The 25,907-nt window shown below is 34.7% G+C and overlaps 3 long non-coding RNA genes across 5 annotated transcripts; all 3 read right to left on the bottom strand.

Moving 5' to 3' along the window:
* Window positions 1–6,461: 6,461 nt before the first annotated feature.
* On the bottom strand, window positions 6,462–7,480 carry LOC130237375 (uncharacterized). 2 transcript variants are annotated; one of them, XR_008838540.1, is made up of 5 exons: window positions 7,468–7,480; window positions 7,190–7,377; window positions 6,956–7,044; window positions 6,792–6,857; window positions 6,462–6,542 (listed from the first exon to the last, which is right to left on the bottom strand). It is a non-coding gene; the product is annotated as an uncharacterized LOC130237375 (long non-coding RNA). The 2 variants fall into 2 exon arrangements; XR_008838539.1 differs by lacking the exon at window positions 6,462–6,542 and having other exon boundaries at window positions 6,622–6,857.
* An 11-nt stretch (window positions 7,481–7,491) lies between these two features.
* On the bottom strand, window positions 7,492–8,409 carry LOC130237374 (uncharacterized). Its single transcript, XR_008838538.1, has 3 exons — window positions 8,361–8,409; window positions 8,233–8,277; window positions 7,492–7,655 (listed from the first exon to the last, which is right to left on the bottom strand). It is a non-coding gene; the product is annotated as an uncharacterized LOC130237374 (long non-coding RNA).
* Window positions 8,410–23,609: 15,200 nt separating this feature from the next.
* LOC130237658 (uncharacterized) lies at window positions 23,610–25,785 on the bottom strand. Of its 2 annotated transcripts, none has more exons than XR_008838564.1 (7): window positions 25,575–25,785; window positions 25,096–25,151; window positions 24,550–24,727; window positions 24,358–24,465; window positions 24,222–24,278; window positions 23,955–24,130; window positions 23,610–23,852 (listed from the first exon to the last, which is right to left on the bottom strand). It is a non-coding gene; the product is annotated as an uncharacterized LOC130237658 (long non-coding RNA). The 2 variants fall into 2 exon arrangements; XR_008838565.1 differs by having other exon boundaries at window positions 24,222–24,275.
* Between the last annotated feature and the right edge of the window lie 122 nt (window positions 25,786–25,907).

Below are 25,907 nucleotides of genomic sequence, written 5' to 3'. Positions count from 1 at the left end.
ATTTCCTACAAGACAGTATAACGTGTTTTACGGTTTCTGGTTCATTACAATATGCACACATTCCATTTTGATGTTTCCCTATAATACATAATCCACTGTTTAACCCTGTATGTCCTATTCTTAATCTTGTAAACCATGTTTCCTCCTGCCGTATTAGTAAATTGTTCTTTTTGACTATTACCTTCTGTTGAATTTCGAATAAATGTCTGCCTTTTTCATCTTTGTCCCATTTCTCTTGCCATAATCTATTTACTCCATCTTTAATTATTGTTTTTATTTCTGATTTGCTGAGAGGAACCTGTATTTCTATTTGATTTGATTTAATAGCTTCTTTTGCCAGTTTATCTACCATCTCATTACCTTCTATACCAGAATGAGCTGGGACCCATACAAACTGTATATTAATCCTTTGTTGACTCAATTGGAATATTATCTGATGTACTTCACTTAAAAGATCCTGCCTGCAAGCAGATTTCCCACTTTGGATACTCAACAGAGATGACATTGAGTCTGAACAGATCACTGGTTTGTATGGCTTGACTTCCTCTACCCATTGTAGTGCTATTATAATAGCCATCATTTCAGCAGAGTAAATGGAGAGGTGATTTGAGGTTCGTTTTTGTATTTTTGCTCTATATTTGGGAATGTATACTGCCGCACCAGTTCTACCAGTTGATTCTTTTGATGCATCTGTATATATTTGTACTGTTTCATTATACATTATTTCTAAATACTGCTTAATATTTTGATTATCTCTTTCTGATTTAATTACCTTCTTTATTTCCAGATTTATTACCGGAAAACAAAACAACCAAGGTGGAATTGTACTTGTATAGTTATTTATACTACAAGAGATATTACTGATCCCCATTTCTTCTGCCTCTTTGGTACTGCTCCATCCAAAGCTTCTACTATTAGTGCGACCATATTCCCAACATTCATTTAAAACCATTTTTGTGGGGTGTGTAGCTGCTTGTCCTTTTAGATTTATCCAATATGTTAAGGAGAGTTGTAATCTCCTGAGATTTAATGGCATCTCTCCTGTTTCAACTTGCAGTGCTGGAATTGGAGAGGTTCTAAAAGCTCCGCAACATATTCGAAGTGCTTTGGCCTGCATCCTGTCAAGTTCAGCTAATGTGGTTTTTGCTGCTGATTTATACACTACACTTCCATAATCAAATATTGAACGGATTATGGCAATGTATATCTTTTTCAAAGATGACCCTGTTGCCCCCCAATTATATCCTGCCAAACATTTTAGGATATTAATTGCTTTCTTGCATTTATCTATCATTTTTTGAACGTGATTTTTGAAGGTAAGCTTACAATCAAACCATACCCCTAAATATCTTATTTCGCTAGCTTGTTTAAGATGTTGTCCATACAATTTAAGGTTTATTTCAGGTTTTTTTGTTTTTTTGGAAAAACAGATAAATTGAGTTTTTTCCACTGATAGATGAAATCCCCATTCAAATGACCATTTTTCAACCTGACTAATTGCTGACTGCATTCTGTTCTGTAAGTTATCAATTTTACGGCCCCTTACCCACAACGCACCATCATCTGCATATAGTGCTCTATTTATCCTATGTTCCACTCCATCGAAAACATCATTTATCATTATATTAAATAGAACTGGGCTACACACACTTCCTTGTGGGGTACCATTTTCTACTGAATATGTGCCTGATGTCCTGTTCCCTATTCTAACTTCTATGGTTCTTTCCATTAAAAAATCTTTAATCCAATTGAACATTTTACCACCTACACCCATATTATTCAGTTTAATTAACAATCCCTCTTTCCATAGCATATCATACGCCTTCTCTATGTCGAAAAAGGTTGCCAAGACTGATTCTCTATTTATTTGTGCTTTTCTAATTTCATTTTCTAGACTTACTACCGGATCCATTGTTGTTCTTCCATTGCGGAACCCACTCTGAAAAGGTGTAATTATTCCCCTGCTTTCTAAATAATACATTAACCTTTTGGCTATCATTCTTTCCATAAGTTTACATAAGTTAGATGTTAAGGCTATAGGTCTATAACTTGTAATTTCTGATTTGTCTTTGCCAGGTTTACCTATTGGGATTATTACTGAGTGTTTCCATACTCTGGGCAACTGTCCCTTTTCCCAAATTTTATTATAAAGATCGACTATTAAGGTTTTTGCTACATCAGAGAGTTGATCAATCATTTTGTAGCTTATTCCATCTTTCCCTGGTGATGTGTTTTTAACTCCTATCAGTGCTCTCTTTAATTCAAACAGTGTGAAATTAGCTTCTAATGGACTCTCCCCTACATCTTTTTTCTCCAAAACTTCTTTATTTTCTTCAATGATCCTTTGTCTATTAATTAGCTCCTCGTGTGAGAGATTCTGTGAACTATGTATTTTCACAAAACCTTTTGCAAGCATATCAGCTTTGTCTTCATTAGTGACTGCTTCAATTCCGTTATTTCTTAATATTGGTAGAGAAAATTCCATTCTTACTCCACTCATCTTTCTAATCATTCCCCAGATCTCCTTAACGTGTATTTCTGTCCCAATATTGCTGCAGTAATCTCTCCAGTATTTTCTTTTGGCTTCTTTAATGATTCTCTTGGTTTTTGCCTGTGCTCTTTTGTATTCCATTAAATTATCAAAAGTATGATTTAACTTTACAACTTTGAAGGTTTTGTTTCTATTTTTAACTGCACTTCTGCACTCGTCTGTCCACCATGGTACCATTTTCTTTTTCCTAGCCCCTGATGTTTTACCTATTACTTCTTCTGCTGACTCATGTATTATGCTTGTGATCATGTTGTTTAATTCCTCAACATTGTTATTCATGTTCGGCATGGCCTCAATTAGTTTACAGCTTGCTTTAAAACTGAACAGTTCCCAATTAGCTTTCCTCGTTTTCCATCTTATAGCCCAGTTATCTTCTAAATTGACATTTTGATTTCTTAATTTTGTCCAAATTGGATAATGATCACTGCCCATTGTTTTGCTGCTTACTTCCCATACACATTTTCCTGCCAGTTGCTGTGAAACAAAAGTAAGATCGATTGCTGATTCCCTGCCATGAGTAACATCATATCTTGTGGCTCTTCCATCATTTAAACACACTAATTGTTTGTCATCCATTACCTCCTCTATGATACCCCCGTTACTATCGGTTTTTTTACTTCCCCATAATGAGCTATGTGCATTGAAATCCCCACATATTATTAGTTTAGAGTTTCCTACTTCACAAATTTCCTCCAGCACTTCTCTAGTAATTTTTTGACAGGGATTGTATAAGTTGACTATTTTTATTTTTGCTTTGTTGACCCAAGCTTCAATAATAACAACTTCAAGCTCATTAACACCATCACTAGTTTTATAATTTATACCGTTTTGAATGAATGTAACTACTCCACCTCCCATTGCACCAATTCTATCTTTACGCACTGCTGTGTATCCATATATTGTAAAGGCAATTGAGGGTTTCAACCAAGACTCCTGTATGCATATAATGTTTGGTTTTATTGTTTGCTCCTGAATATATAGTTTTAACTCTTGACCATTTGCAATTAAACTCCTAGCATTCCACTGTAGAATGGATAACATCATCAATGCCCACCTCCACATATTGACTGAGTGTCTGATATCCCGGTTATTAATGCTGCGTTAATGTTCTCTACTGTTAGCTCTTCCATCTCTAGATACTTTTCTGCCGCTTTTACAATTATCTTAGTTCTCTCAGTTCTGCTATTTGTCTGAGCTGAACAGTTAATGACTTCCACCATAAATGCTACAAATTTCTTCTTTTCCACTACTAGTGTGTCTTTCGTGACATTACAGCATGTCTGTACAATTGGGGGTTGAGCTGGGGAATGAATAACAGGTATTACTCTGTTAGTTGTAGTCTTAGTTTTAACTTTTTGTATTGCTTCAGCGTATGTAAGCTTTTCTTTTACCTTCACATTTTGGATTTGAACTGCTCTTTTATGTGCTTCACAGCCTTTGTAAGCAGCGCTGTGCTCTCCTCCACAATTGCAACATTTGATTTTTGCTCCACTTTCACATTTCCCATACTCATGGTCCCCTCCGCATTTAGCACAGCGATGTTTGCTCTTACATGCTGCTGCAATATGACCAAAACGCTGACATTTATAGCATCTCATTGGTGGAGGTACATAAGGTTTAACTATGTAACTGACATATCCAATTTTAATTCTTTCGGGTAATTTATCTTCATCTAACGTTACCAGCACTGACAAACTTGGTCCCTTAACTCCGTCGCGTGTATATGGTAAGCGTTTGACTTTGATTACCCGCACACCTCTGACATTTACTCTGATTTGTTCCTCAGTAATCTCTGTTGATACTCCTGATATTACTCCCCTGATCTTTCCTTTTTCTTCCCATATTTGTGGTTTAACTTCCTTCCCAAGCAGTGATTTACATTTCATTAGTCCATGTTGCTGATCTTTATTTCTACATATTATCAATAAGTTTCCGTCTCTCAATGTTTTAACAAATATTACATCACCAACTAGTTTATGGATAGCTTCACTAACCTTTAGTGGATTAAGTGTGCATGGGGATTGAAATCGCAGTATAACTTTTATTTTTGCCGTTTCCTTTTCTTTTCCTTTTCCCTTTTCTTCGTCAGATTCTCTCTGCTTTCTTTTCTTGCTTTTCCGATTTACCGTTTTCCATTCTTGATTATTTGAATTTCCCTCGCTATAGTTGCTCCATCTATCTTCGTCATCCAACTCATCTACCTCAATGTCACTTCCTGCATTCGCCTCACTTCCTGTCCCTCCCTGATCACACCTCAGTCCTCCCGGCTCAGTCATTCCGCCGATCGGAACCCCTCACCAATTGCCTGATTCACATAACAATCATCATTAAACACGCTACCGGATGTGGTGGCGAGGCACGCTGGGAGATTGAGTTCGCAAAAACAGAACTATGACTCATCAGCTTCTTCCTCTTGATTTGTTGGTCCATTTCAGCCGAGCCGACTCGACAAATGTGCAATACCGCCATCTATCGTGTGGAGTACGGAACTGAATTGTTTTTTCTTAACTGATTAGATCTGGCTTGTTTTACCGTAAGATATATGTAATATATTATAAATAACATATATTATACCATATTCATTTTTAATTAAAAATAAAAAGGCAGTAAGTCTACAATTTTTTAATGTCAATTTTGCGAGGTGGGTAAAGCCCATCTAATTCAAAGCTAAATTATGGCTACAAATAGAACATGTCACGAAATTACACCTTAACACTTACTGATAATGCGTGCGTGATGCACGCGCTGCACGGCCAAATACTACAGTGAATCAGTTTAGGCTATCAGTGGGCTATAAATAGCCGTCCGTCCGGACGACGAGCTAATTCAAGGCTACGCTCAGACTATGAAAATAGCATATATTTTTAAAAGCCCAAACACCCTATATGCGATTGACTTTCCTTACTTGAAGGAATATCATACATATCACAAGTTATTTTGCCAAAAAAAGACAGGTAAGCAAATTTAAGTTTTTTGGGCTAGAGATGGGTTACACATAGCCGGACTAGATTGGGTCTATACTTCACCGAGAAACTGAAACTACGTCTATTACTTGCAGGAACCTCATAAACGTTATTGACTTTTCTTACATGATGGAGTATCATACATATATAAGCTTTATTTAGCAAAAAAAAAAACAACATGCAACCAAATTTAAGGTTATTCGGGCTAAAATTGGGTTACACGTAGCCGGGCTAGATCTGGTCTATACTTCACCTAGCCGGTGAAATGACGGCTATTGCTTGCTGGGTCCAATAGTATGATCCTGCACAACTGGAGTGGCTGCACTTTCAGGACCGTGCGTTTAGGACCGCATCTTTAGGACCCTAGTTTTTTGTGACATCGCCACCTACTGGATTGGATGACATTGTAAAACTGCATTTCTAGGACCGCATTTCTTTTCGGCAGCGCCACCTATTGGATTGGATGACATTGTAAAACTGCATTACTAGGACCGCATTTCTTTTCGCCAGCGCCACCTACTGGATTGGATGGCACGGTGAACTGCATTTCTAGGACCATAGGACTGGATTCCCAGCGCCACCTACCTGATTGGATGATATAGCGTAGACTTTTAGGAGCTTTTTTTTTTCAAATTGTGCTTTTTGATGTAAAACGTACCAGAAGTTAAAGTGTGAAACACCTGTTGTGAGTAACAATTTTAAATTAAAACAAATGAATTCACAGATAAAAAAAGAAATTAAAAATGTTTCTTAACTTTACACAAATGAAAAAAATGAGTGCCTTAAAAGACTTGCATTTCTTGAAAAATACTGTATATGGATGAAACCCCTTGGATTAAACTAATTAGCTCAGTATCAGGACAAATACATTGAAATCAAATATAATCAGCATATGCAGTGACTAATTTAAAACCAGTTTGTAAAGGATGTAGAGAGACATGACAGAGGATTTATTCAAGAATGTACATTTATTTAAACATCCACACACAACAGCCACAATAGCACAAAAAGCAGCATTCCTTTAGCTCCTGTGAATGAGAGAGGGAGAGAGAATCTATCTATATCTATATCTATCTATATATAAACAATGAAAAAGTTGAACCATTTGTTATGCAATTAAATTTAAATTAATATTTATTATAAGTAATAAAAAATATATTTTACCATGTTTAACTGTAATATATATTTCTGGTTTAAACTTATGCACTGTTAGGAGAACCAAAAAGGACACCCAACTGCCAGCTGCAAATTTTTAGGTATATAAGAGCAATACCCACCTATTGAATGGTCTCCCTTCTTTCCTAGATTTTTTGTCAATTTTTCGACTAAATTATTCTACTTCACTGAAATAGAGAACAAGCACTGATGGGTTAATGTAAATATCAGTAACAAAAAGTTTCTCTGAGCATTGTGTCAAAATAAATCATATTCTGTAATTAACCTGTAATTATATTTTGTGCCAGAAAGGTAGACCTGCTCAGCATCATCTGAAGACAAACCCCTCAAGACCCCCAGAGCATGTATGATGGCCTATGAAAAAATGATTCATTTAAACGAACTAATGTACCACCACTGAACAGCAAATATCATTATACATGGGTCGATAAATGAGTAACACCCAGCATGCAATTTATATACAGTAGATTTTGTAAGTGCATTATTTGGTCTGGCATACCTCTGGAAAAAGAACATCACAGATAAGCTGCACTTCATCTGTAAACCTCAGTTTTGTTGGTGTCCTGTGCAGTACGTCTTTAAGATAAGCAAAGGGATATCTTGCTCTTCCTCACTGTCTATGTAGACAGGCACCTGGAAAGATGCTTGCTTACGCAACCACTTAGAGGGCTTCCCGTTGAGTACACCCTATGGGCAAACAATGGTATAAAACAATTATTTAGAGAAACGTATTACACTAAAGACAAAGATGGATAAATGTGAAGATCGGTGAAGTACCATCAAATGCTCCTTAGACCCCTTTAACTTTACAATAAAGTCGACAATTCTTTTTTCCTCTGTTGTGGAACAGCCTGAATGTGAAGTGGGATTTCCTCAGAGATGGCACACTTTTTTGGCACCCTGTACACTGGCTGAAGTTTTCCTTGGAGCAAGTTTCTGGCCTCATCGGTCCAGAAGGCAAACCGCTGATTAAAAATAACAAGATTAATCTAAAATACTGCATAGCTTTTCCCTACACTACATTACCTTACAGCTGCATATAGCATGAAACAACTATTGCAAATATTTCCTATTTATCTTAAGATGACGATGACAGTCATTATACTTTATTATACATTATCCAGCAAACACATTTGATAACATCCAATATATATATATATATATATATATATAAAATGGAAAACAGCACATGAAATTTTTCAAAAGTGTTACAGAGGTGCCATATCCTTCTATTTTGAAGTCTTATAATTCATGATGTGTCCATTTTCTTCAAGATAAAGAGTATACAAACAAACATTTAAAGTGAGAATTTTTTTCTAACATTTTCTCTAAATCAGGGGTGTCCAAACTTAGTCCTGGAGGGCCAGTGTCATGCAAATTTTAGTTCCAACCACAATCAAACACGCCTGGGCTAGCTAATCAAGCTCTTGCTAGGCTTTCTAGAAACATCTTTACAGGTGTGTTGAGGCAAGTTGGAGCTAAAATCTGCAGGACACCGGACCTCCAGGACCGTTTGGACATCGCTGCTTTAAACAAACTTACCTCCTGGAATTCAATTGCCACACCGGTCACAGAGCAAAGGGTATACTGCAATAGAAAAGATGGAAAAGCTTTTATTCACAGTGTTGACAAAGGCTTGTTTATACTTAGTTAAAAACCTTAGACCTCACCATAAGCATAAAAACCCCACATTCATTACCACAGCTCTGGCGTGGCAAGCACTAAAAGTAACAAAAAAAGATACAGATGAAAGCCACTGTCTATCTCTTGTAGTTATATTTGTTTGAAATAGCCATTTGTTTAGTCACAGCAACATCATGCCCAGTCTTCTCAGTCCAGTTTCCAGGATCAATTTGTTGTGCAAGATTTCTACAAAAAAAGAAAAGAAAAGGATAAGAACGCAGGCTGAGAATATCAGTACAGTCTATAGGAACGTAGGCAAAATATACCAGTACAGCCTATAAGAACACAGGCAAAATACACCAGTACAGCCTATAGGAACGTAGTCAAAATATATCAGTATAGCTTATAGGAATACAGTCAAAATATATCAGTACAGCCTGTGTACTGTATCATACAGCATGTGTACTGTATCATACAGCATCTCTTCAATTCAGGCAGGGATCTCCCTTGTTGGATCGTTATATGCATCTTGAAAAAGAGAGAGCCTAATAGTTAGTGTATTTGGTAATTAAATAGCTGCATACTATGAATAATTTCTTAAGAATTAACAAATAGTTAGTTCATCACTTGCTAAGCATTAAATCTACAATAACAGACATTAGTAAGTAGCTTAAATACAGCTGCAGATGCTGTATTCTTTATTTATAATGCGATTCTTTTTTCAATAATGAAGTATTGCATTATTTACATACCAGTTATTTAAGAGTAATTGGTGCTTTAGTGATTAATGAACATGTATACATCTTATTTTTCAGGCATAGAGTAATAGTTACTCTGTAAATTAATAAATCTGGTATTAGCTCAACTTCTTAGTTTTGTGACCTAATCTAAAGTGTGGAATATTTATGATTTGTAGATCTCTTATAAATGACAAGGCTCAGTATCAAATGAAAAATAAATCTTTGCTATTTTTAAGTAAGAATAACATTACATTTTAAAAATTAAATTTGATAAAACATCAAAATATCACTATTTCGCAATATGATAAAACATTTTTAATGTTATGCTGTGGTTTAAACTGTACAGTAATTTTATCTTTAGATTGCAAAGATTTGTTTTTTATTTGATTTTGTAAAGTTTTATTTTTTATTGTTTTGTTTTAAATCACTGTCATTCATTTGCTTAAATAATACTTAATTTTGTAATGAAACAAAAATAATGAAATGAAACAATTAACAAATACAAAAAAACAAGCAAGCACATCATAGAGGTGCTATTAATTCAAGAATACAGCTAGCATTTGTAACTGTATTTATAAACTGCTTAACTATGTCTATTAATGTAGATTTAATGCTAATCAAATAATAAAGTAGTAAGTTAACCATTTGTTAATGCTTAATAATTTATAGTATGCAGTTTTTATAAAGTGTTACCCAACAGTTTGAGATAACCTCAGCGAAAATATTCATATAGTTTGTTTTCAATAATATTGGCCATCACTTCATATTGGCCAGGTAGATAGACATTAACATGCCTACACAATAAACATAGATATTAATGTGTAGACATAATACATGATAATAAGACTCTATATGGTCAAGGCCTGATTTATACTTGGCTAATGTGATAAAACAATGAGTAGAAGACGTTTTCACACTTTTACAGAAAAATATAGGTAAATCTGAAACATCTCACACATCAACGTACTTTTTAAAATGATTAGCCGTTAAGTCAACACGCCATTAAATCTACAGTTTCATTAAACCATGGCCACGAATTGAGAACGTTGTAATATTTAATACAATTAGACAATGTATTCCCAATTCGTGGGAATAATTGATTAATAGTTAGCAGCTCTCATTTTACCTGTGTAAACTTCTCCACACTCAATATTATTAGATTTTCTTCTGGAAAAAAAATGGTCGCATATCGTAACATAACTTTCCACAATTTTTGTCCGATACCCTTGAAACTGGGGTAAATCGTGAGGGCTAATCGGGCATTTTTGCATAAACTTTGCACAGTATAAAACAATAACAGTACTAAATAAACACCTTCTTTTACAGTTTAAAATAAAACCTAAAAGAAAATCGGTACTCACATTATTCTTGCCATCCATGTCGTCCATCTTATTAGAGCGTCTATGATCTAATCCGGCAGGTGGCGATGTCACAAAAAACTAGGGTCCTAAAGATGCGGTCCTAAACGTACGGTCCTGAAAGTGCAGCCACTCCAGTTGTGCAGGATCACCCTTCTCTGCTGGGTGTCGACACTGTGCATCGCATAGGGTGGAGAGATGACAACGCAAAACCTCGTGCTATTGTCATGCAATTTACCTCACGGGTAGTTCGCGATGCCTTGTGGAAAGCAGCTAAGAATTCACAGTTTCTCAAAGAAAATAACTTGCGCTTCGCAGGGATCTGTCATTTATACACCGGGAAAGAAGGGAGAGCTTGTGGCCCAAAGTGAAAGAGGCCTGCCGGAAAAGTGGCATATTACATTGGGACACGTCCATTCATTGAAGGTGTGGAGGTTACTGTTTAAGCACTGAAATGACAACCTGACTGTTTCCAGGCATTACTGCTTTTGAGTTTACCTTATTTTTCTGCTGGGTTTATGACTTATTGATTTAAGTTGGTCTTTGGGCTCTGTTCATCTCAATACCTATATATTTAGTCAGTTTTGACTTTTTGCCTTTGTTATAGTCAACAATTGTTCTTTGTCTTTTGTCACTTATATGTCGTTATCGTTCATTTCACTTAATGTCAGGGGTCTAAGAAACAATGTTAAGCGCAAAGCACTTTTTTTGTTTGGTAAAAACTATGGTTCAGACTTTTGTTTTTTTCAAGAAACCCATTCTGTCAAGGAGGATGCTAAATTCTGGAGATCTCAATGGGGGTCTGATATGTGGGTGTCTCATGGGACAGAACGGTCAGCAGGTGTCGCTATTTTCAAAAACAAGTTTTGTGGGGAGATTTTGCATTCTGTTAGTGATGATAAGGGTCACTTTCTATTGCTTGTTGTATCACTTGGGCAAAATACTTCAGTTTTAGTAAATATATATGGGTACAACACTTCAAAGGAGAATACAATTTTATTGAATGAGATCAGTGATAAAATTCAATACTGGGTAGACAAATTTCCTAAATCTTCCATTATTTTGGGCGGATACTTCAATATGGTAATAAATGGTGAATTAGATAGGTTTCCCTCCAGAGCCGCTTCTACAAATTCAATTCTAAATTATTTTCTGTTGAGATTTTCTGTTGTTGATATCTGGAGAGAAAAAAAATCCACAACAGAAACTCTATACATGGTGTAGCAAGGATCATTCTAAAAAATCTCGAATAGACTTTTGGTTAGTTTCTCAGAGTTTAGTTAGTAACTGTAAATTAATTGATATCCACGCTTCTCCGCTTACAGATCACAGTGCTGTTTCTCTTGGAGTTTGTCTCTCTACATTACTTGATGTATACTCATCTTCTTACTGGAAATTGAATAATTCTTTGCTCCAGTTCGAGGATGTTAAAAAGGATATTGTATTATTGATTGAGAAACACTGGAGCAGAGCTTCAGTAGAGAACACATATTGTGGACAGTGGGAGCTGCTGAAGTTTGAAATTGACAAATACTATAGGAAATTTGGCAGCAATTTAGCTAAACATCAACGGGCAGAAGAAAATAAGGTGGTGACAGAAATTACTAGGCTCTCCTCTAAACCTCCAGAGCTACTTTCAGAAACTGACAAACTTAGATTTGCCACCCTACAAATTAAATTACACTTACAGGGCACAAGGAGCTTATATAAGATCTAGACAAAAGTGAATGGAAGAAGGAGAATGTAATACAGCATACTTTTTAGGTTGGAAAAGAGTTTGTTGAAGAGCTCATTAATTGAATCCTTAAATGTTGATGGCATAGTTACCAATGGTTCTAAAAAAATAGCTCATTATTGTGCTAAATTTTATAGCAATCTTTATAAAGAAAGATACTCGGAAGAGGCAGCTTGTAATTTTATGGAATCTGTCAAACAATACAAAACTATTTCAAGTAATGATAGAGACTTTTGTGACAACCCAGTCTCACGGCAGTTCGTGAAATAGTCACGAAATTTAATTTATTGATTTGTGTTCATGGGCACGAATTTCCATCCAATGTATTTCAATAGGAAATCATTTTCGTGTCTCTAGCACGATTTATTTTGCCATAGGGTACCCGATGCAGCGCTTTTTAAAAAAATATTTTTATTAAATATTATTATCCACAGGGTATACGCAGTATTACGATTATTATTATAGCCACAGGGTACCAGACGCAGTATTACGATTATTATTATAGCCACAGGGTACCAGACGCAGTATTTTGATTATTATTATTACAGACACAGGGTACCAGACGCAGTATTTTGATTATTATTATTACAGACACAGGGTACCAGACGCAGTATTTTAATTATTATTATTATTACAGACACAGGGTACCAGACGCAGTATTTTAATTATTATTGTTATTACAGACACAGGGTACCAGACGCAGTATTTTAATTATTATTGTTGACACAGGGTACCAGACGCCGTTTTCTTTATTATTATTATTGACATAGTGTACCAAACGCAGTTTTTTTTATTCATTTATATTTTATTTTATTTTTTCCATAAACGCTGTATTGTTTATTTATTATATTTTGCCACGGGGTATGCAGTATTTTTATTTATTTATTTGTTTATTTATTTATTTATTTATTACCAGACGTTGTGTCTTTTCATAATTTATTATAATAATTGTTACTTTTCTTCAAGTACTATTTTCTATACCGACGCAAAAGGAATTCCATTGCTTTCAATGGGTTGCCTCAGGCGTCAAATGGAGACGTTCAAAGCCTCGTATAATTACCTATTACCCTCGTATAATTAGCCTATTATCGCAGTTTTTTTATTTAAAAATATGTGATGTTTGTTTTGTTCATGAAAAGCGTCTGTAAAGAGGGTCGAGACAACTGTAAATGGGAATATACATCGGTCAACGAGACTTCTATTCAACAGTGAGTTTAACATCGCTCAGCTATTGGTCAAAATGCATCTCCGGTGAGTTCACCGATGAGTTCAACTGTACAGCAATAGGTGGTAGGTTAATGCTACAAAATGTATTTTTTTAATTTTTATTGGAGATTAGTTGGTATTTATAAATATGTTATCATTTACTTTATATTTAATGAGTGAAATTATATTCAATTGCCCAGTTTAGGGTAATTATGCCTAATAAAACTGAACAATAAGTTTGTTTTTTTTTAACTTAAAAAATATTACATTTAAAGTACTAAGTTTTAAAAAAAATTTCAGCTGATCTTTGTATTATTAAATTATTCATTGAAGTTGGGGTCATAGTACGTCGAGATCTATTTTTTACAGTCTATGATCGCAATCCCAAGGTTCATTGCGATCCCAAGGTCCACTGGGGTTTTCCACTCGGTAAGTAAAAAGTAAACAAATAAAGACGATTTGTTGATTTAGATTAGGGGTTTAGAACCTTTATAAAAGCAGGGTAGTTATCTCCTGATGCATTAAATGACTGCAGACTTGATATAAATAAAGCATGTACTGCAAACTAGCGATGTTATCTAATTACATCCAAGTTCATTTATTAAAAAATATATTTTCCCCACATATAGTCGTGCATAGCTCAGAACAATATAGTTATACATTTGAAGATGAGGAACAGTGTTACCAGATTGTTGTTTTCCACAATAGTAATCGTCCAAAATCGAAATAAATTCTGCAATATGCAATAAATATTACCTCTAATAATACAATTGTATTCATAACTACATCAATATTAAAGCAAATCAAGTGTTTCTCTAAAGTTTAAAGGCTACATTGTAACTGCAATTATTTTTCATGCCTTAAAACAGACACATACACATTATATATAATGCCCCCCTTTGAATTTGTTTTTCTTTTATGAATATTTCCCAAATGATGTTTAACAGAGCAAGGAAATTATCACAGTATGTCTGATAATATTTTTTTCTTCTGGGGAAAGTCTTATTTGTTTTATTTCGGCTAGAATAAAAGCAATTTAAATTTTTTAAAAACCGTTTTCACCTCTTAGGGCTTAGTGGCCACATACATGGACAGCACATTTTAGCTCTTATGTCTTATGTTTTATATTTTGTTACAGACATACAGTGTCATACTGCAACTGTTTTGCAGCATATGAAATGTCCCAAACACTATTTTAACTGTCCACAAAGGGCAAAAAAATGTTTTTACTGATAGTCAAAGCATGTTCAAAAATATGTGTGTATGTGTTATTAATGCATTAAAAAAGGCAAGAAAAAAACTGCAGTGTTCAAGGCAGAAATAAAGAGTTTTTCATTCTATTACACAAAGGTGATTTATTGTGTTTTATATAAATTCGGACTTATTCCACATATATGGACATAATTTTTCTCTAAAAGTACATCATATCAAAAGATGATACTTAGGTTTTTATTCTAATCAGGTTCCAATAAGCCAAAATAAAAAAAAATAAAGAGAAATAAAAAATGCATGTAAAAAAACAGCTTGGGCCTTAAGAGGTTAAGGTCAAAATTTTTAGCCCCTTTAAGCTATATTTATTCGATAGTCTACAGAACAAACCATCATTATACAATAACTTGCCTAATTACCCTGTCCTGCCTAGTTACCCTAATTAACCTAGTTAAGCCTTCAAATGTCACTTTAAGCTGTATAGAAGTGTCTTGAAGAATATCTAGTCAAATATTACGTGCTGTCATCATGGTAAAGATAAAATAAATCAGTTATCAGAAATGAGTTATTAAAATTATTATGATTAGAAATGTGTTGAGAAAATCTGCTCTCTGTTAAACAGAAATTGGGGTAAAAATAATCAGGGGGGCTAATAATTCTGACTTCAACTGTATATATATATATATATATATATATATATATATATATATATATATATATATATATATATATATATATATATATATATATATATATATATATATATATATATATATATATGTATATTTAAAAATTAAAAAAATCCTGCATCTTGTAATACATAGGATCAATGGTAAATTTCTGATATGCAAAATAATAATTGAGTTTTACCATTAACATCATGACTAACATAATATTTGAGAAGACAGCTTGTTGCGTCTCTTTACCACAATTTAGAGATGATAGATTCTTTCTTTTATTAAATAAATTGGTAAAGGCCAAATTATACTGGTAATAGTGTATGGTATTGTGTGCAATACATCAGTTTATGTTAAACTTGAGCTCATGTTATGCTTAGAATAATGAAAAGTTGCAGTTTTACCTACTGGAATAAGGGCATAATCAATTACATGCCCTGCAATTTTCCAGCCTTCTTTTCTCAACAGACTTATCTCACTCACTCACTCACTCACTCACTCACTCACTCACTCACTCACTCACTCACTCACTCACTCAGTCACTCACTCACACATATATATATATCAAATATTATGTTAGTCATGATGTTAATGGTAAAACTCAATTATTATCTTGCATATCAGAAATTTACCATTGATCATATGTATTACAAGATGCAGGATTTTTTAAATTTTTAAATCCTAATCTTAAACAGATCAAGGCAAATTTTGGACTACACTTAAATGACATTACAATTGCTTAAAGCAGTACTGATGTATCTAGTAGTTTAGTTGGTTTAACTAATGTCACATCTGTTTTTATTCATTTTAGATGCAGAACCTTTAGACACTGGATTAATGTCCTGGATTAAGTCCAATGTATTTATTGGAAAACAGTAGAAAAATCTGCAAATAAGTGGGTTGCAGACATAATTACTCATCTGTCTTCCATACATGTAGCAAAAGAATGCAGAGGCCATATGAATTCATCTTGACTAAGGGTAAGGTTTTTTTAGAATTATTCATTATTTAAAATTATTGTATTTTCTTTGTTAATATGCACAGATTTGAAAAGAATGTACTTTCTTTTAATAAAGAACTCTTCACAGCACTGCATCTGAACAGTCACAACCTCACAGAGCAGCACAACCGCCCCACTCAGGATCAGTGTTATGGTGCCATTTTGAAGCTGGAACCTCATCTTGTGTACAGAAAAGGTAGAGTTGAAAATTCACTGGATGTCTTGTATTGTGTGGTAAGTCATAGTTTTATTATTTGTTAATTTCATTGCAACACTAAGTAGTCCATTCTGTGGCCAATATGATATATAGGGCATAAAATGGGACTGATCTGATCATTGTTTTGATTTCTAATTAAGTACTCAAGGCGCTACACATGTAGCTGAAGTTAGCATCATTGAGTAGGACATTTCTTTCAGTATACTCTTAAAGAGATAGTTCACCCAAAAATGAAATGAAAACTCTTGTCATTAATCACTCATCCTTCACCTGTTCCAAATGTGTCTGAGTTGCTTTCTTCAGTTAAACACAAATATATATATACATTATATATTCAATGGTTTCAGGTTTTCAGCTTTTTTCAAAAAACTTCCTTCATGTTCAACACAAAGAAACTTGGAAGTTTTATAATAAAGGTTTACAACCACTTGAGGGAGAGTAAGTAGTGAACTATTCCATTAACTAAATCTAGTTGACTAAGATTTACTTTAAGAATAAATCTAGAAAATTGTATAGAAACACATTGCCTTAAACCGCCTTATATGCAAGATAAAACTTAACAGCCCTACTTGAATTAAAATATTACTGTAAGTCCAATAAGATTGTAAATGTTGTAAGTTAATTCAAGTATGGCTGTTTAGTTTCACCTTGTATAAAAACATAAGTGGTTTAAGGCAACAGGTTTCTATGCAGTTTTTTAATAAAATCAACTAGTTTAGGTTAAAACTTTAATGGGTTACAGTAATAGCAGTGAATCAAGCAGGTATAACATAAATGTTTAGCCATGTAAAGTTATAGACTTGTCATAATTTAGCAATATTATTAGGGTGGAGCACTGTATGCTGGTGTAGTTTTCATATAATTGATGAGTCAAAGAGTGTGTTTTAAATAGCAAGAAGGGATCAGTGCAGTCACTATCCTCATATCTGAGTCTGTAGGACTGTCAGATCTGCTTGGAATACATGAAAACATGCTGAAAATGTTGAACTTATTCAAGCAGTTAATTCAAGAGTGCCAGATTTAATGACACTTTACAGATATAAATAAATATCACTGAACTTTCTAAATGAAACCTAACAATCATCTTGATTCTTTGTTCTTTAATGATATTGTGCACTTCTGATACTTTACAGTGGCAAAACCTGGGATAACACATGGGAGCCTTCCAGGAATTCCCGACACTTTACACCCAAGTCTCCTCATGTCAACCGGTTTGCAATATGACAGTCTAGTTACCATAAACACCTGGACTCGCCAAGTACACATTGGTTCTCAGTGTTTTGTAAAAATGTTGCTGTTCTTTAGAATCAGAATCAGAATCAGAAAGAGCTTTATTGCCAGGTATGTTCACACATACTAGGAATTTGTTTTCGTGACAGAGCTTCTACAGTGCAACAGAATTACAGAGACAGGACAAAAAACAGATAATAAATATATTTTAAAAAATAGAAGTAAGTAGTGAGTGCAAATATACAGATTGACAAGTGTATGTACATGTTTATTACTATATACAACGTTATATGTGCAGCTGTTATGTGCAAATTGGCATGTAAAGAGTGTTGTTAAATAAGTGTATGTGTGTATAAAAGTGTATAGCAAGTAGTGATGTTGGTTCCACAATAATTATCATCAAGTGTTCATGAGATGGATTGCCTGAGGGAAGAAACTGTTTCTGTGTCGGGCTGTTCTGGTGCGCAGTGCTCTGTAGCGTCGACCAGAAGGTAAAAGTTCAAAGAGGCAGTGTGCTGGGTGTGAGGGGTCCAGAGTGATTTTGGCAGCCCTTCTGCTCGCTCTGGATAAGTACAGTTCTTGGGGAGTAGTAAGGGTTGTACCAGTGATTCGCTCAGCAGTCCGAACTATTCGACGTAGTCTTTGGAGATCGTATTTAGTAGCTGAGCTAAACCAGACAGTTATTGATGTGCAGATGACTGATTCAATGATGGAGGTGTAGAACTGTTTCAGCAGCTCCTTTGGGAGGTTAAACTTCCTCAGCTGACGAAGAAAGTACAGCCTCTGTTGAGCTTTTTTGACAATGGAGTCAATGTGAGTGTCCCACTTCAGGTCCTGAGAGATGGTGGTGCCCAGGAACCTGAATGACTCCACTGCTGCCACAATGCTGTCCATGATGCTCAGTGGGGGGAGAGCAGGGGGGTTTCTCCTGAAGTCCACTATCATCTCCACTGTTTTGAGCGTGTTGAGCTCCGGGTTGTTGTGGCTACACCAAACAGCCAACTCCTTAACCTCCTGTCTGTAAGCAGACTCGTCACCGTCCTGAATGAGGCCGATAATTGTGGTGTCGTCTGCAAACTTCAAGAGCTTCACAGAGAAGTCTTTTGATGTGCAGTCATTCGTGTACAGGGAGAAGAGCAGTGGGGAGAGGACACACCCCTGGGGGGCGCCAGTGCTGATTGTGCGGATGCTAGATGAGAATTTTCCCAGCTTCACCAGCTGCTGCCTGTCCGTTAGGAAGCTGTTGATCCACTGACAGACAGAGGTGGGCACAGAGAGCTGAGTTAATTTGGGCAGGAGAAGTTTTGGGATGATAGTGTTAAACGCCAAGCTGAAGTCAACAAACAGGATCCTCACATAGGTCCCTGGTCTGTCGGTGTTGCAGAGCATAATGCAGTCCCATATTTACTGCATCATCCACAGACCTGTTTGCTCTGTAGGCAAACTGAAGAGAGTCCAGTGAGGGTTCAGTGATGTCCTTCAGGTGGGTCAGCATCAGTTTTTCAAAGGACTTCATGACCACAGATGTTAGTGCCACCGGTCTGTAGTCATTTAGTCCTGTAAGTTTGGGTTTTTTTGGGATGGGGATGATGGTAGAGCGTTTGAGGCAGGAGGGCACTTCACACAGCTCCAGTGATCTGTTGAAGATCAGGGTGAAGATGGGGGCCAGTTGGTCAGCACAGGACTTTAAACAGGCTGGTGTTATAAAATCTGGGCCTGGTGCTTTTTTCCTCTTCTGTTTCCGGAAGACCTGGCGCACCTCCTCTTCGTTAAACTGTAGGGCAGGTATGGGGGAGGCAGGGGGTGGTGGAGGTGTTAATGGTAGCGTGAAGAGCAGTTCAGAGTGGGTGTGGGGGGTTTTCTCAAACCGGCAGTAAAACTCATTCAGGTCGTTTGCAAGTCGTTCATTGTCTACAGTGCTGGGGGATGGTGTCTTGTAGTTTGTGATGTTTTTCAAACTTTTCCACACGGATGCTGAGTCGCTGGAAGAGAACTGACTCCTTAGTTTCTCAGAATAGTTCCTTTTTGCGACTCTGATCTCCTTTTCCAGTGTGTATTTGGCCTGCTTATACAAGGCCCTATCCCCATTCCTGTAAGCAACCTCCTTGGCCTGACGTAGCTGTCTGAGTTTTACAGTGAACCATGGTTTGTCATTGTTGTATGTGAGTTGAGTCCTGGTAGGAATGCACACGTCTTCACAGAAACTGATATAAGATGTTACAGTCTCTGTGAGCTCATCCAGATCGTTTGCAGCAGCTTCAAAAACACTCCAGTCAGTGAGGTCGAAACAGGCTTGTAGATCCCGCTCTGTTTCGTTAGTCCATCTTTTCACAGATCTTAATACAGGTTTGGCTGTTTTCAGTTTCTGCCTGTAGGTTGGAATGAGATGAATCAAACAATGGTCAGAGTGTCCCAAAGCTGCTCGTTGGACGGAGCGGTATGCATCCTATATTGTAGTATAACAGTGATCCAGTATATTTCTGTCTCTTGTGGGACATGTCACATGCTGTCTATAATTTTTGTAAGTAATTGAATATGTTTTTGAAAAGTGTTATAGCTTTTAAGTACTTTTGCTGTTAAGTTCAGAAAGTTGTCATTATAAACATTTTTGTATTTGTCATGAACTTGACTTGCTGTTGTTGTGAAAGTTTGTTATAATGGCATTTCCAAAGGCATCATTTGAAAAGATTTTCTGCAGTGCAGTTTTACTTGAGCTTGACATACCAGATGTATAACATAAATAAATATCACAAAATAAATAAATATAATAATAATAATACAAAATATACATTTCCTTCAATTATAATTGTTTTTAACCATTTACATATATATGTATGTAATAAAATATTGCAATAAAACATATATTTTTGGTGTTTGCATGTTTTTTTTTTTTTGTTTTTTTTTTTGTGGTATTATAAATAAATTATAAATGTTTCATTAAAAATGTATTCTCTTTATTTGCATACTCATTTACAACACACTATTTTTACTATTTAATGGGCACAATATTTGTCCTTGAAGTTTGACATATATTTATATTTGGATACCTACAGGATGCAGGGTCAATTTACAGGAAATGCTGTACTATATTTGTTTTCAAACATGACATTTATTATTTTATTATTCATTTCAAATGAATGCCTATGATCTGGTTTTACTGTGATCATTTTGCACATCAGGTTACACTCACAAAGGAATCTCGCTGTAAATATACATTTGTATTTTTTAATAAAACATAATATTTAATATGTAATATTAATATGAATTTTAATATTTAAGTTAGAAATTTATAATCTACCTTCAACCGGATTACCAAATAGAGACAACAAGTGTGACGTAGATTGCGACGTTGTGATTGGACTAACTTTAAAGCCAAATTAAAAGATGCTTCGTGTTGCTAACTATGTTTTGCTAACTTTGCCACTTTACTAACAGTGTCCTTTATCAATGAGGTATCGCCATGTTTCAAATAGTTACCGATTAACCAAGATCGTAACCCTAAACCTAACCCTAATTACACATTTCAATGAACTACAATTTGCAGCGCCATGTTATTCCCGTCCCATCTATAGAGTGACAAAGACTTGTGGGTAATGTAGTTTAAAATATTTTTGTAATAAAATGGAATAAATACGATCTTTAATGAACATAGGACTATCTATATAAGGTCATTGTCCATATATTTATGACATATGTGAAAGCCAGGCATAAACTTGTTCTTTTACAATGAGTGTTTTTTTTTAAACAGCTTTTATTGACTTTCAGTATATATCTGAAAACTATGTCCAATATTATTTATTGAATATAGCATAAGTAATAGTCTTGTGGTTTTTCCCTTATATATTCTAATTTGACTTCGAGTTAGAGATGTTTGAAATGTGAGTAATATTTTTATTTTTCCATAGGGCTCTACACATCCCCTGGGAGTAGAAAGGCAGTAAAACCTATGTAGATGTATCATCTGCAACATGAACAAGACATTGTTATTGTCACATGTACAGTTGTGTTAAAAAATAAGCTGTACAACATCAGTATCCTCTTAAATCACTAGTTATTAGCAATAGTGATCAATATTCATCACAAATTATATGAATAATTGGTTAATTCACTGAAGTGTTCAGAATAATATGTGTGGATTTTATGACACTGGATTAATCATGGAAAAGAAGTTTCATTAAAGGTCATCATGTGATGTTTAATTGTTTCTACTTTATTTGAAATATGGATGTTATATTAAAATATGTAAATGTTTATAAATGTAACCTTTTAAAGACTTTTTGTATTTGTTTTGAAAAAAACTCTTTATCAGAATATTTTTACTTTCTAAATCTTTAACTTGTTTGTGTAACAGTATGTTTTGATGACAATGTATGAACATGTATTTAATCCAGGAAATAACGATTCCACATAATGTCTTTGTCCTGCATGTGTCCCTATAATAATAATCTTTAAACAGCTTTCAGTTATTACAGCATACTACACTATGATACTGACAAACGTGGCCTTTGTTATCTTTCTTCAGCAAAGGACTGAATTCTAAAATAAAAAATTTCCCCTTTAGCATACCATATTTATTCAAATTAGTAATACACCATGCAACTTACTGTGTCTTGTGGTGAAACTCAATCTGGATAATTTTGTAGACACTGCATTTAATTATTGCTTTCATCATGGGTTAATTTGCTAATTATTTTCTTTATTAATCAAATGATTTGTAAGAATTGCTGCATTGTAAAAATCATGAAAATAGTAAGAAATGAGGTTACAATGTCGAAAAGATATCTTTACAAATGCTGTGAATAGTTCAAACCTCCAAATGATTATAACACATAGCCATTAACCAACAAAATAAAAATGCAAACCTTCAGATTATCTAAACTAAAAGTAAAATAATTTTGTGCTGTACTTATATGTAAGTATAAGGTATTGAGATGTTTTATGTCTACCAAAAAATCATATTTTATATATTTTTTGGTAGTTTTGAAAATGTTTTAATTGGCATCATTTGATTTTTTTTTGCATTCAATAGAACATTGTACAAATAGTTTTTTTATCATACTATTATTATTTTAATTTTCAACAGAACAACAGTGGTACTGGTATCTTGTAACAATATGTACAGCAGTTTTTGTTGGACATTCTAACAAATGCATACAAATGCAACAAAGCAAAGACAAAAATAAAAGGAGATAAAACAAATTTAGAAAGACATATCGTCACCTTAGAGTTATAAGGTTCTATCTGACATGTTTGTCAAAATTGTGTTATTGACATATTCTTATTAAATGACAACTTATTAACTTTATGGGATGTTTTTTGTATGTTGTAAGTTGTTTAAATTTTAAGACTTTTTATTTAAACAAATGTTACACACATACTGTTTGCTATGACATGCAAAAACTTTGAAGCTCAATATCTCAAAATCATTCAAAACGCAGATAGAACCTTATAATTCCAAGGTGAAGAAATAGTCACGGAGTACCCTCAAGAAAAATCCAGAAGAAGGACCAAATGCGCCAGAACACATCAGATCTTTGATGTAAATCATAGGTAAATTTTTCAAGTGGTAGAAGTCTGGTTGCCTGACTCAGCCACATATTGACTGGAGGTATCTGAGCAGTTGACCACAATGGTAATAATAATAATAAACATTTTTGGCCAAGTATATGCAAAAATTCAACACACATTCTTCATCATAGAATTCATATTTTAAAAGCTCTTAATGTCATTTAATGTATTTATTTTATTTTCATATAGAGTACCTCAAATCTATACATGTTGTAAGCAGTTAGGCGTTCAATAATGCTCAAAATTAACACCACTGATTGATTTAAGAGGCATGCATACATACAGTACGTCTATGTATTTGAAAAAAAAAGAGACAACAATTTGGTTATAGATTATGAAATTCAGATTTTATTACATGCTTTAGATTCGTCTTCTTTCTTTACAGTAAAAGAAAATCTGTAGTCAATGTCATACTCATCAGTTGGAGCTTTATTTAAAAAATGTATGTTCTCTGCTCCGGCCAAAACATGCAGGTACCTTGCAGGTCTCTAGCTTGCACCCTCGTGTCGTAGTTTTTTTTTCTCAGTTATTTTGTTGCTTTCTGAGAATGATGATCCACAGACCTTTCAACCCCTCTTCCTTTAGGCCACATGTCGTATCTTAAAAGAAGAACACAACCACATTAAAATGTATTAACATCCTTTGGACTGGGTAACCTTATGCTTATTTTTGTGTTTGTGCTAAATAATACAAATACATACTTTTCAGTAGCACATAAGCAGGACAGTTCTCTGAAGGAACCAGGATGAGTTGAAAGGTATTTGGTATTTATAATGGTTGGCCATCTTTGCCACAAGAATCCTCTGCTTCTCTTGAAGAGTCCTTACTAGCAGGATGATGTTGATCGCCCTTCTCGTTGTTGTTAGACCGACAGAGTCTGAAATATATTCATAAGAAGAAAGTTGTATCACATGGATTATACATCAACTTTTAAAGAATCAAAACTGACAGAAGTCTAGTGTACATACCATGCTATAAGGCAAAGACATCCACATCACTTCTGTTTTTTGTTGTCTTTGCTTCTGCTAGTGAAAATACAAAACAATAATAGTAACACTTACAATTATTCATTACTATATGTAATATTAATAATAATTTCCTCACCGTCTGCCCACTTCTCTACATCATAAACCAAAGTCTTCCAATTCGTTTCCGGTCACTGCCAATTTCATGGATTCTGTTTTGCAACTTGCATTGCAGAGCTGTTGTGGTCTACAGTGATAAGAAATCAAAAATCATAATACTATTCAAATAGGTTACTGAACATCTAAAACAAACTCTACTGGATGTCTTTACCTTCTGATATCAACAGGTCAGCGAGATGGGCAAATAGTTGAACATCTGCTAATACCAGCACATGACCATGAGAGTTACAGAAGCATGTCTGGTCTCTGCAATCCAAGAGAGGAAACATTGCACTGTTTCAACCTCCTTCCCAACAGTTAAACCACACCTATCCTGGTATGCCAATATCCTGGAAAGCAATAACAAAATTTTGGGATCAGTTTAAGATGCTCATATAGTTCACCAATCTCACATTAAAACTCATGTGCTTTGGCATGACACCAAAATGAAGGACTTAAAGAGGGTGCTGTCATTAGTTAATGTAGTCCACAAATCTTTCTGTAAAAAACAAGTACATGACAGTTTATATCTTCTAATCTAATTTTACTAGGTGAACATCAAAGAGCTGTTTTCTTGTTATTAATTACTTGCATGACCAAATCTGGGATAAAAAGGCCATCATTATGCCTTAGTTTAAATAAAACCAAAATTTCACTCTAGCCCACTGTCACCTAAGTCTACAGATACAGGGACTAATGGAAACAATGAAGTACACACCAACAGTCACTGGAGCAAGGCCCTCTCACAGTTGGGACGACTGGAGTTCCTATGAGCTGTACAAGATTAAAACAGAAAATTAACATTATTAACATTTCAACTTATCCCAAGACTAGTAGACAAGCAGCATAAGCAGACTTCTAATTTCCTGGACTCCATTGTGGACAGTCGAATCAGTTTATGGTCTATAAGGTGTCATACAAATCAGACAAAACAAAATACTTTCTGAAAAAGAAAAAAAAAGGTTGGCCACTAATCAACACATAGAACAAATTGTTTTAAACAGTCACGCCACAATATTTTGTGAGCTTATACTGTAGTTTAATGTTTTTCATAAACAATAGTAAGAATAAAACTTATGCGTCTTTTTCCGTTAATACAATAGTAGTGGAAGAATAAATGCATGTAAATTTTATCTCATACAATCATATATGCCTAAACATTGTAGATATTTAATATACATGGAATGAAAAACTAACCCTTTATTGATTCCAGATTGGTCTTGGCCTTCCTTACACAATGTGTCTGTCTCTTTCTCCACCATACCCTTGGTTCAGTTGTCTTTACTGGAGTTGCTTCCTGCAGATCACCAAGTTGTCATCAAGACTTGAGCTTATAATTGAAATCTTGATCAATCTGAGTATCAAGGTTCAGAAGTTGCTCTTGAAGTTCTAAATCACTCATTGTGATAGGCAGAAACAGACTGAAAGACACAAGGATTAAACAAACAAATACAAATGTGTTAACAGAGATAGAGAGGGACATGTGCAATTTACCAATATAAACATGGGTTCTAAAAGTGCCTTTACCTT

Source organism: Danio aesculapii, chromosome 11, assembly GCF_903798145.1.
Source record: "Danio aesculapii chromosome 11, fDanAes4.1, whole genome shotgun sequence".
In the NCBI taxonomy this organism is placed as follows: domain Eukaryota; kingdom Metazoa; phylum Chordata; class Actinopteri; order Cypriniformes; family Danionidae; genus Danio; species Danio aesculapii.
The sequence above is the reverse complement of the archived record's forward strand: the minus strand, read 5'-3'. Positions and strand labels throughout refer to the sequence as shown.